The sequence below is a fragment of the Pan paniscus genome, chromosome 11 (assembly GCF_029289425.2).
Source record: "Pan paniscus chromosome 11, NHGRI_mPanPan1-v2.0_pri, whole genome shotgun sequence".
NCBI lineage: Eukaryota > Metazoa > Chordata > Mammalia > Primates > Hominidae > Pan > Pan paniscus.
Genome location: NC_073260.2, coordinates 118,047,744 through 118,059,407, shown reverse-complemented (window position 1 = coordinate 118,059,407; position 11,664 = coordinate 118,047,744).

Below are 11,664 nucleotides of genomic sequence, written 5' to 3'. Positions count from 1 at the left end.
AAAGAAAGCAAAAGAAGGCAAAAAGTAAGTATAGGAAAGACCCCAGGAAGCTTACTCCCAGGATATTCCACATATCCGAGAGTGCCTAGATTTTATTTATAAATTAGCAAGAGGAATAGACTGGAATATACTTGGCTCCATCTTGTGTGGAATTTGAAGTGCCCAAAGCAGCCTTTCAAAGACAGATTTTTAATCTAAGAAACCATAACACTGTACCACAAATGAACTCTATTTCAGAGAAAACTGATATTTCATTTTATTTATTTATTTATTTATTTATTTATTTTTGAGACGGAGCCTCACTCTGTCGCCGAGGTTGGAGTGCAGTGGTGCAATCTTGGCTCATTGCAACCTTCGCCTCCGGGGTTCAAGTGATTATCCTGCCTCAGCCTCCCAAGTAGCTGGGACTACAGGTGCACACCACCATATCCAGCTGTTTTATTGTATTTTTTAGTAGAGCCAGGGTTTCACCGTGTTGGTCAGAATGGTCTTCATCTCCTGACCTCGTGATCCACCCGCCTTGGCCTCCCAAAGTGCTGGGATTACAGGTGTGAGCCACTGCACCTGGCCTAAGAAAAATAATATTTTTTAAACACCTATGTGTCTATAGTATATGACAGACTTCCCAACAACGTGACAAAGAAGCTATTTCTTTTGTTATTATAGCTAAACACTTCCAGCAGAAGGAAAGTAACATCTATGCTATGCTCTATGCTTATTGAGGTTTTTGTTTTTAAAATAAGGAAACGACAACTACTGTAGCATGCAGATTATTCAGTATTGGTCGTTGTTAAGTACTTATTTCTTAAATAAAAGAATAAGACCAGGCGCGGTGGCTCACACCTGTAATCCCAGCACTTTGGGAGGCCGAAGTGGGTGGATCACCTGAGGTCAGGAGTTCAAGACCAGCCTGACTAACATGGTGAAACCCTGTCTCTACTAACAGTACAAAAATTAGCCGGGCATCGTGGCAGGCATCCAAGAGACCAAGGCAGGAGAATCACTTGAACTCAGGAGGAGGAGGTTGCAGTGAGCTAAGGTCATGTCACTGCACTCCAGCTTGGGCGACAAGAGCAAAACTCCATCTCCAAAAAAAAAAGAAAGAAAGAAAGAAAGAAAATAATACAAATGAAGCTGACATACTTTCAGTCACACTTCCCATTCCCTCCATACCCAAGACATTACTGCAAAATTCTTGATACCTTTTCAGTCTTTTTTTCTACTTAATGCACCTATGTACAGGTCTCAATAAACAAAACGTAGGTATTTCAAGTGTTATAATGAAAACATACAAATGATATATTGCGTGTATTCTAAACTTCTTTTTTCATTCACCTTTATCCTTTAGCATAGTCTTCTCTTTTAATGGATAAGCTTTGTCTCTTTATGTTTAAGACAAGTAGCTCACACTAGTTTTACTTCCCTCCAAATTATCTTTTTTTAAATTTATTTTTATTTTTTATTATACTTTAAGTTCTAGGGTACATGTGCACAACATGCAGGTTTGTTACATATGTATACATGTGCCATGTTGTGCTGCACCCATTAACTCATCATTTACATTAGGTATATCTCCTAATGCTATCCCTCTCCCCTCCCCCCGACCCCATGACAGGCCCGGGTGTGTGATGTTCCCCTTCCTGTGTCCACGTGTTCTCATTGTTCATTTCCCACCTATGAGTGAGAACATACGGTGTTTGGTTTTTTGTCCTTGTGATAGTTTGCTGAGAATGATGGTTTCCAGCTTCATCCATGTCCCTACAAAGGACATGAACTCATACTTTTTTATGGCTGCATAGTATTCCATGGTGCATATGTGCCACATTTTCTTAATCCAGTCTATCATTGTTGGACATTTGGGTTAGTTCCAAGTCTTTGCTATTGTGAATAGTGCCACAATAAACATACATGTGCATGTGTCTTTATAGCAGCATGATTTATAATCCTTTGGGTATATACCCAGTAATGGGATGGCTGGGTCAAATGGTATTTCTAGTTCTAGATCCTTGAGGAATCACCACACTGTCTTCCACAATGGTTGCACTAGTTTACAGTCCCACCAACAGTGTAAAAGCATTCCTATTTCTCCACAGCCTCTGCAGCACCTGTTGTTTCCTGACTTTTTAATGTTCACCATTCTACCCAGTATGAGATGGTATGTCATTGTGGTTTTGATTTGCATTTCTCTGATGGCCAGTGATGATGAACATTTTTTCATGTGTCTATTGGCTGCATAAATGTCTTCTTTTGAGAAGTGTCTGTTCACATCCTTTGCCCACTTTTTGATGGGGTTGTTTGTTTTTTTCTTGTAAGTTTGTTTGAGTTCTTTGTAGATTCTGGATATTAGCCGTTTGTCAGATGAGTAGATTGCAAAAATTTTCTCCCATTTTGTAAGTTGCCTGTTCACTCTGATGGTCTCTTTTGCTGTGCAGAAGCTCTTTAGTTTAATGAGATCCCATTTGTCAATTTTGGCTTTTGTTGTCATTGCGTTTGGTGTTTTAGTCATGAAGTCCTTGCCCATGCCTATGTCCTGAATGGTATTGCCTAGGTTTTCTTCTAGGGTTTTTATGGTTTTAGGTCCAACATTTAAGTCTTTAATCCATCTTGAATTAATTTTTGTATAAGGTGTAAGGAAGGGATCCAGTTTCAGCTTTCTACATATGTCTAGCCAGTTTTCCCAGCACCACTTATTAAATAGAGAATCCTTTCCCCATTTCTTGTTTTTGTCAGGTTTGTCAAAGATCAGATGGTTGTAGATGTGTGGTGTTATTTCTGAGGGCTCTGTTCTGTTCCATTGGTCTATATCTCTGTTTTGGTACCAGTACCGTGCTGTTTTGGTTACTGTAGCCTTGTAGTATAGTTTGAAGTCAGGTAGCGTGATGCCTCCAGCCTTGTTCTTTTGGCTTAGGATTGTCTTGGCAATGTAGGCTCTTTTTTGGTTCCATATGAACTTGAAAGTAGTTTTTTCCAATTCTGTGAAGAAAGTCATTGGTAGCTTGGTGGGGATGGCATTGGATCTATAAATTACCTTGGACAGTATGGTCATTTGCACAATATTGATTCTTCCTGTCCATGAGCATGGAATGTTCTTCCATTTGTTTGTGTCCTCTTTTATTTTGTTGAGCAGTGGTTTGTAGTTCTCCTTGAAGAGGTCCTTCACATCCCTTGTAAGATGGATTCCTAGGTATTTTATTCTCTTTAAAGCAATTGTGAATGGGACTTCACTCATGATTTGGCTGTTTGTCTGTTACTGGTGTATAAGAATGCTTGTGATTTTTGCACGTTGATTTTGTATCCTGAGACTTTGCTGAAGTTGCTTATCAGCAACTTCAAAATCTCTTAAGGAGATTTCGGGCTGAGACTATGGGGTTTTCTAAATATACAATCATGTCATCTGCAAACAGGGACAATAGATCAGAAAAGATAATTTGGACTTCCCTCCAAATTATCTTTTCTGATCTATTTTCCATGTCAGTGTTTAGAATTTTAGTTATAGCTTATTTTTAAAATCCCAAGTTATTTTTAAAATATCTGACTTACTGATTTACTGACACATTTTATCTATTTCTTTGCTCACTATTTCTTGTTGAATACTTCAAGATGTTTTTGTGCCATTAGACCTTTCAGTGACAGTCTTTTTTTTTTTTTTGAGACGGATTCTTGCTCTGTTGCCCAGGCAGGAGTGCAATGTGGCACGATCTCAGCTCACTGCAACCTCCGCCTCCTTGGTTCAAGCAATTCTCCTGCCTCAAACTCCCAAGTAGCTGGGATTACAGACGTGTGCCACCACGCCTGGCTAATTTTGTGTGTCTGTGTGTGTGTTTGTTTTTTTGTTGTTGTTGTTGTTGTTGTTGTTGTTTTGAGATGGAGTCTCCCTCTGTCGCCCAGGCTGGAGTGCAGTGGCACGATCTCAGCTCACTGCAAGCTCCGCCTCCCAGGTTCATGCCATTCTGCCTCAGCCTCCCGAGTAGCTGGGACCACAGGTGCCCGCCACCACTCCCGGCTAATTTTTTTGTATTTTTAATAGAGACGGGGTTTCACCATGTTAGCCAGGATGGTCTCGATCTCCTGACCTCGTGATCCGCCCACCTTGGCCTCCCAAAGTGCTGAGATTACAGGCGTGAGCCACTGTGCCCGGCCAATGTTTTGTGTTTTTAGTAGAGATGCGGTTTCATCGTGTTGGCCAGCCTGGTCTCGAACTCTTTACCTCAGGTGATCCATCTGCTTCGGCCTACCAAAATGCTGGGATTACAGGCAGGAGCCTCTATGCCCAGCCTCGCAGTGACAGTGTTTGAACAGTAAATATTCTCAATCTTAGCAGGTCTGAAAATGTCTTCATTTTTTTACACTGGTTTTAGAAAGTTAAATTGTCTGGGTTTAGAATTCTAGGTTGCTAATTACCTTTCTTCAGCATCTTGTAGATATACCACTGTTTTGGCATCTATTGTTGCTGAAAAAGTTGAATGTCAGTTTGATTGTCTTTTCTTTGAAGGCTATGTGTTTTCTAGTAGCTTCTGAGTTTCACTAAAATGTATCTAGATGTGTATTAATATCTATTTGTTCTGTTTTGGACTCATTGTGCCCCTTTAAATTGAAAGTGCATATCTTTAGTTCTGGACATTTTTATTATCTTTTAAATATATTTCTCCTTTCCCATTCTATCTCCTTTTCGATGTCTTACAAGTTTTTCTTCTACCCTACACAAGTTAACATCTATTAAATCCTATTAAATCCTCCCTCCGTGCTGTGTTCTAGGTGATTTCCCCACTTCGTTAGTTTTCTTTCTTCCAATTCCTTAAATTTTCTCATTAATTGTGTCTAGTCCGCAGTTTAACCTGTCTAAATAAGATCTAAATAATTTTTTTTGGAGAACTATTTTAAGCTTGTTTTCAAGTTTATCTGTTCTTGTTTCATAACCTCCTGTTCTTATTTATTGATTTTAGTCTCTTCGAGCATTAAAACATACTTCTTTCAGAGTTCTTTTAATCTTTCTCTCATTTCTGATTCTTTAAGTGAGAATTTTGCCATTTGTTGGTCCTTAACATTGAATTTCATTTAAAAATAAATAAATTTGTATCTGCAAGCTTATCTTCTATAGGACTTTTCTTCTGAGAGGGTTTTGTTCATGGCTTCGTTATGGATGCAACTGCTTCCTTTGGAGAAATTTTTAGATTATTTCTGCTGGGGCCTTATATGGTTTTCTGAAACTGAACCAAATATTATGTTTTGTTAAATGGGACTCCTTCACCATGCAGATAGTATGAATTGGCTCTGTATTCACATGCAGCCAAGACTCTTGTTGGATGACTTTGTTTCAACCCATGACCTGAGATGGGGAACTTGTTTCTTGCAATGACGCTGGACTGGTAGATACTGATTTTTCATTCCTCATATTGGAACAGGGCTTTCCTAATTCTAAATGTGCCCATTTCTGCCCCTTACTATCCAATATGACTGCAGCCTCAATTCCTAATATCTATTTCCCACTGTTTTGTTTTGTTTTGTTTTGTTTTGTTTTGTTTTGAGATGGAGTCTCGGTCTGTCGCCCAGGCTGGAGTTCAGTGATGCAGTCTTGGCTCACTGCAACCTCTCCCTCCCACATCAAGCAATTCTTCTGCCTCAGCCTCCCGAGTAGCTGGGACTACAGGCATGTGCCACCACACCTGGCTAATTTTTGTATTTTTAGTAGGGATGGGGTTTCACCATGTTGGCCAAGCTGGTCTCGAACTCCTGACCTCATGATCCTCCCGCCTCATCCTCCCAAAGTGCTGGGATTACAGGCGTGAGCCATCGTGCCCAGACTTCCCCAGCATTATTGAAACCCCCTGATTCCTAAGGCACAACGTATCCAGTGTAGGAACCTCAATGGGCCATGTGGTTTCAAGTTCTGTGGGTTCCCTCTTTATTTCTACCACCTGCAGACTTCCTTTTCTTCTTTTAGAACCTATTTTTTCTATGGGAAATAGGTAAAGAGGAATATTTACTGAGGAAATTTAAGTGAGGAAAGCAGGAATATTTCACCAGCATGTACATGTCTTTGAATTAGGGATGGGAATATTTCCATACATGTTCAGTCTGTATCCAAAAAGAGAAGTGAGTGATGTTGGTATTATTCACTTCCGTAAGTGAAATAATGTCTGAACAATACCAACAGTACTCACGTAAATGTCATTATCACCATTTTACAGAGAAGGAAGCAGTTTCAGAGAGTTAGTTACTTTCCCTAAGTCACAGCTAGTCATTAGTGGGTCTAGAATTTAAATTCAAAGCTATATGTTAGTTTTCACTATTTTTTCTGCCTCACTGTTTTTCGTTTATTTACTCAAGAGTTTACTTTTACTTTATCTTATGTCCTTTTGCCCTTGACATCAGGTTTGGACAGTATTCCAAAGAGACCTGGCCAGGCATGGTGGCTCACGCCTATAATCCCAGCACTCTGGGAGGCCAAGGTGGGAAGACCTGCTTGAGGCCAGGAGTTGAGACCAGCCTAGGCAAGATAGGGAGACCTCCTTGCTACAAAAGAAACAAAGAACTAATATGCAACCTGACTAAATTTCATCTAAAAATACCTGACAATGATTGTTGCATGATGCATATTTCTTTTAGAGACTCCCCTTATTTTCATACTATAATTACCATGGGCTTTTTTCTTTTTCTTTATTTATTTATTTATTTATTTTTTTGTGGGGGACTGAGTCTCGCTCTTGTCGCCCAGGCTGGAGTGCAGTAGTGCAATCTTGGCTCACTGCAATCTCCACCTCCCAGGTTCAGATGAGTCTCCTGCCTCAGACACCTGAGTAGCTGGGACTACAGGCATGCACCACCATGCCCAGCTACTTTATGTGTGTGTGTGGTATTTTTAGTAGAGATGGGGTTTCACCATGTTGGCCATGCTGGTCTCAAACTCCTGACCTCAAGTGACCCACCCACCTCGGCCTCCCAAAGTGCTGGGATTACAGGTGTGAGCCACTGTGCCTGGCCGAGCTTCAGTCTTTTTTTTTTTTTTGAGACGGAGTCTCACTCTGTTGCCCAGGCTGGAGTGCAGTGGCACAATCTTGGCTCATGGCACCCTCTGCCTCCCAGGTTCACACTGTTCTCTCCTGCCTCAGCCTCCTGAGTAGCTGGGACTACAGGTGCCCGCCACCACGCCGAGCTAATTTTTTGTATTTTTTTTTTTTTTTTTAGTAGAGACAGGTTTCACCATGTTAGCCAGGATGGTCTCGATCTCCTGACTTCTTGATCCTCCCACCTCAGCCTCCCAAAGTGCTGGGATTACAGGCGTGAGCCACCGCACCCAGCCCCGAGCTTTATTCTTAAATGCAGCTTACTTCTGGGAAATAATTGCTTAAGGACTATATTGAGCCTGCTTAACTATAGCACCTTCCTTCAGCCTCTTCTCCCGAAATAGCCTCATGCTTAGTAGCATTAGGCTTGAGATTGACAGCACTTCTATGAATGGCAGGCACTGTCCCAAGCTAAGAGCTGTCTTTTTGACAAAATACAGAAATAGTGTTGCTGTACTGATGCAGTAGCTTACACTTGTAAACCCAGCAATTTGGGAGGCCAAGGCAGGAGGACTGCTTGAGCTCAGGAATTTGAGACCAGCCTGGGCAACGTAGTACGACCTCACCTCTTCTAAAATTCAAAAAAATTAGCTGGGCGTGGTGGCATGTGCCTGTAGTCTCAGCTACTTGTGAGGGTGAGGCAGGAGGATTGCTTGAGCCAGGAAGGTCAAGGTTGCAGTGAGCCCTTATTGAGCCACTGTACTCCAACCTGGCTGATAGAGTCTTTATTTAAAAAAAAAAAAAAAAAGTGTTGCTAGCTAACCCTCCATTCCCACCCTCCAACATGTCTGATACCAGAGACTATACTCACTCCTTTGCTATTTGCAAGTTTATTTAATAGGCTACCCCAACTGCCTTGTCCATGGATAGAATTTTCTTCATTGTTTCTTGGAATGCAATGAAGTAAGCTTCTTTTAACCAATAAAAACATCTAGATTTTGTATTTTGCATAACATTGATATTCCTTTGTAGTTCATATTGGATGAAATGTCTTGAACACAAACAAGTTATCTTTTTTTTTCCTCCCCATTCTTTATGCCAGACTTTTAAAGAAAGAATCTGCATCTAGTTCAACTTCGGCTGCTTGCTGCTTCTGCTGCAAGTAGCAGTTTTAGATCAAGTTCCCAGTGGCAGCACCGGTGGGGGAAGTCTGCATTTTTTTAGGATGACTGACCTCACTCCTGGAGCTGTTGGATTCCACCCTGTTTTTGGGAGTTTATGACTTTGGTTGTTATTTAATGCACTTAAATCTTCTGAGTCTCACTGAGTTTTTTGTTTTGATTTTTCAAATGTTCTTCACAACTCTTTTGTAGGAAATTTAAAATGTTACACCCAGAACTGTACAAATATTTTACTAGTGAGGTTAAACTAAATGCAACAATGGAACAAACAGATGAAAAGCACACTAAGATTTCACTTGTGTCAGTTCTGAAAACCCTAGACCTCTTACTGCAACCAAGTTGTTTCCTTTCATGCAGTTCCACTTAAAAAGGAATTTGTAGGGTTTTTTTCAGTCCTCCATGGATTCTGCTGAATTCAGAAGAAATTGCATGCAATCCCTAGCTTTGTTTCAGAAGTTAATTTGTGAAAGAATGAAAGCCATGATCTTTTTCTTGATGTAGGTTGAAAATGAAATAATCTTTTGTGTGTATGAATTTGTACAAATACTTCCCATAGGAACAGTGATATGCAGGGTTGTCCAATCTTTTGGCTTCCCTGGGCCACATTGGAAGAATTGTCTTGGGCACACATAACATACACTAATGATAGCTGATGAGCTTAAAAGAAAAAAAAAAAAAGCAAAACCTTATAATTTTTTTTTTTTTTGAGATACAGTCTCACTGTGTCACCCAGGCTGGAGGGCAATGGTGCGATATTGGCTCACTGCAGCCTCCACCTCCTGGGTTCAAGCGATCCTCCCCCCTCAGCCTCCCTGGTAGTTGGGATTATAGGCACATGCCACCACACCCGGCTAATTTTTGTATTTTTAGTAGAGACAGGGTCTCACCATGTTGGCCAGGCTTGTCTCCAACTTCTGACTTCAGGTGATCCGCCCGCCTTGGCCTCCGAAAGTGTTGGGATTACAGGCATGAGCCACTACACCCGGTCAAAATCTTATAATGTTTTAAGAAAGTTTACAAATTTATCTTGGGCCACATTCAAAGCATCTGGGCCACATGCAGACCATGGGCTGTGGGCTGGACAAGCTTGATATGGAGGAAAAGGGTAGGATACTAGATTACCCTACAAAAGCCTATTAAACCATAACTTAGCAGTACTGCTTTTATGGAAAACCCTTTCCAGTTCTAGGCATGAGAGATCACCTCCTGCCCCAAATTCACAACATATTCAAACAAATGTTGGTGTGGATGATTTGACAGCAGAATTGTAACAGAGATGTCAGAGACTTATCTCCATCCCCAGGGAGTTGTATGTATGGGAGGTGGGGAGTGGTGGGAAAAGCTCCAGACCAAAGGAACGTGTCCGAAGGCTGGGGAGTGAGAGCTTGGCAAGGTGAAAAGCAACAGCTGGGAGGCAGGCTCAAACCAGGACTAGAGGAGAAGCAGGGAGAGGGTATGATGAAGCGCTCAGAGCAGCAGAGGATGAGAATGACATGTTATGAACAGAAGAGAAGGAAGAAAAAGGCCACAGTAAGGAAAAGAAAATAATATTCACACATACAAACATGCTCTGCATTAATCTTACATAGAGGGATAGTGACCCGCATCCATAAAAGGTGGTCTTCCAGCCCCTCAGCCTGCCATCCTGGGATACTGTAATGATCCAGGGATGTTGCCACCAGCCCTACTCTCAGGGGCTGCTGCTCTCTGAACACAGTTTTCCTTATTTATTTATTGAGTTGGAGTCTCACTCTCTCGTCCAGGCTGGAGTATAGTGGTGTGATCTCGGCTCACTGCAACCTCTGCCTCCCAAGTTCAAGCAATTCTCCTGCCTCAGCCTCCCAAGTAGCTGGGATTACAGGTGCCCATCACCACACCCAGCTAATTTTTGTATTTTTAGTAGAAATAGGATTTCACCATGTTGGCCAGGCTGGTCGGAAACTCCTGATCTCAGGTGATCCACCCACCTCAGCCTCCCAAAGTGCTGGGATTACAGGTGTGAGCCACCACACCTGGCCTTCTGAACACAATTTTCAACCTCTCAGACATTTTAATCCCTGGGATGTTCACTCCCTTCCCTATATCTTGTCTCAGATCTGGGCTCCCATGTGGTCCACTCAGTTCAGCAATCTTGCTGCCTAGTTGGTTGGGGAAGAGTGGAGGGTCAGGGAGAGACTTCTTTGACTCGGTGCTGGCAGGAGCAAGGAGCCAAGCAGATCAGAGCTCAAGGCCAAAGCGCCAGTCTGGGACTAACTGTAGGATCCCTGGCCAAAGCCAGGGAAAAGGGGGCTTTCTCTTAAAATGGTAAGACTTGCATAAAAGATGCAAGGTTAACTAAGACCAGCCTTATCCCTTAAAGGCCTAGAGTTATGGAAAGTTCCCTGAAATGGGAACAATGCAAGTTGAGAGGCAACCCTTTATCTGGATAAGGGGCATCAGGTTTCCAGTGACAAAACTATTGTCCCCCATTTAGAAAAAGGATTTAGGTGCCACTGCGGGGTGCATGAATCCATCTGAGACAAACAATTTAGAAGCTGAAACGTGAGCCCTTTTAGTGATTCGCAGGGCTCTGGGACAGAATTGTTGGTCAGACGTTGGCCAGGGTTTGGGCTGTTTCCTGGAGCATGTAGGTCTCATGGGTTTTCAGATGGGGCCAGGGCTCTTGCTCTTTATCACACCAGGCTACCAGGTGAGGATTGCTCTCAGTGGCCTGTGGTGGGTCCCAGGTGGAAGTGGCTAGGGCCCAGGGCTGTGAGGATGCAGAGGGGATACCCAGTTCATAGGATGGGTGCGCATGATGGCCTCAGGCTCCCAGTCTTAAAACTGCTCCTCTCCACTCCCGCTGCTTCGCTTGACTAAAAAAAACCACCTCTGCTCAAACATGCACAACATTGTGAATGTACTTAACTTATACATTGTACCTGAGAATGGTTAAAGTGCTACATTTTGTATTATGTATATTTTTCCATGATATATATTATGTATATTTTGTATATATGTATATTTTGTATATTATGTATATTATGTATATTTTCCATGATATATATTACGTATATGTATATATTATGTATATATGATATATATTATGTATATATACATATATTACGTATATATACATACAAATACATATTATGTATATTTTTCCATGATAAACAGAAAAATTTTAGGGGACACACTCTACACAAAGCCATTTCAGAGGCCCCATCTTCAAGCTCTGGCATTTTGTACATATCTTTAACAGAACTGCTCACAGCAGACATTGGAAATACGGGTTTCCATGGCAATGTGCCTCTTTGAGATCATTCAATTTTTTTTTTTTTTTTTTTTTGAGATGGAGTCTGGCTGTGTTGCCAGGCTGGAGTGCATTGGCCGATCTCAGCTCGCTGCAGCCTCGGCCTCCCAGGTTCAAGTGATTCTCCTGCCTCAGCCTCCTGAGTAGCTGGGATTACAGGCACGTGCTGCCACACCCAGCTAATTTT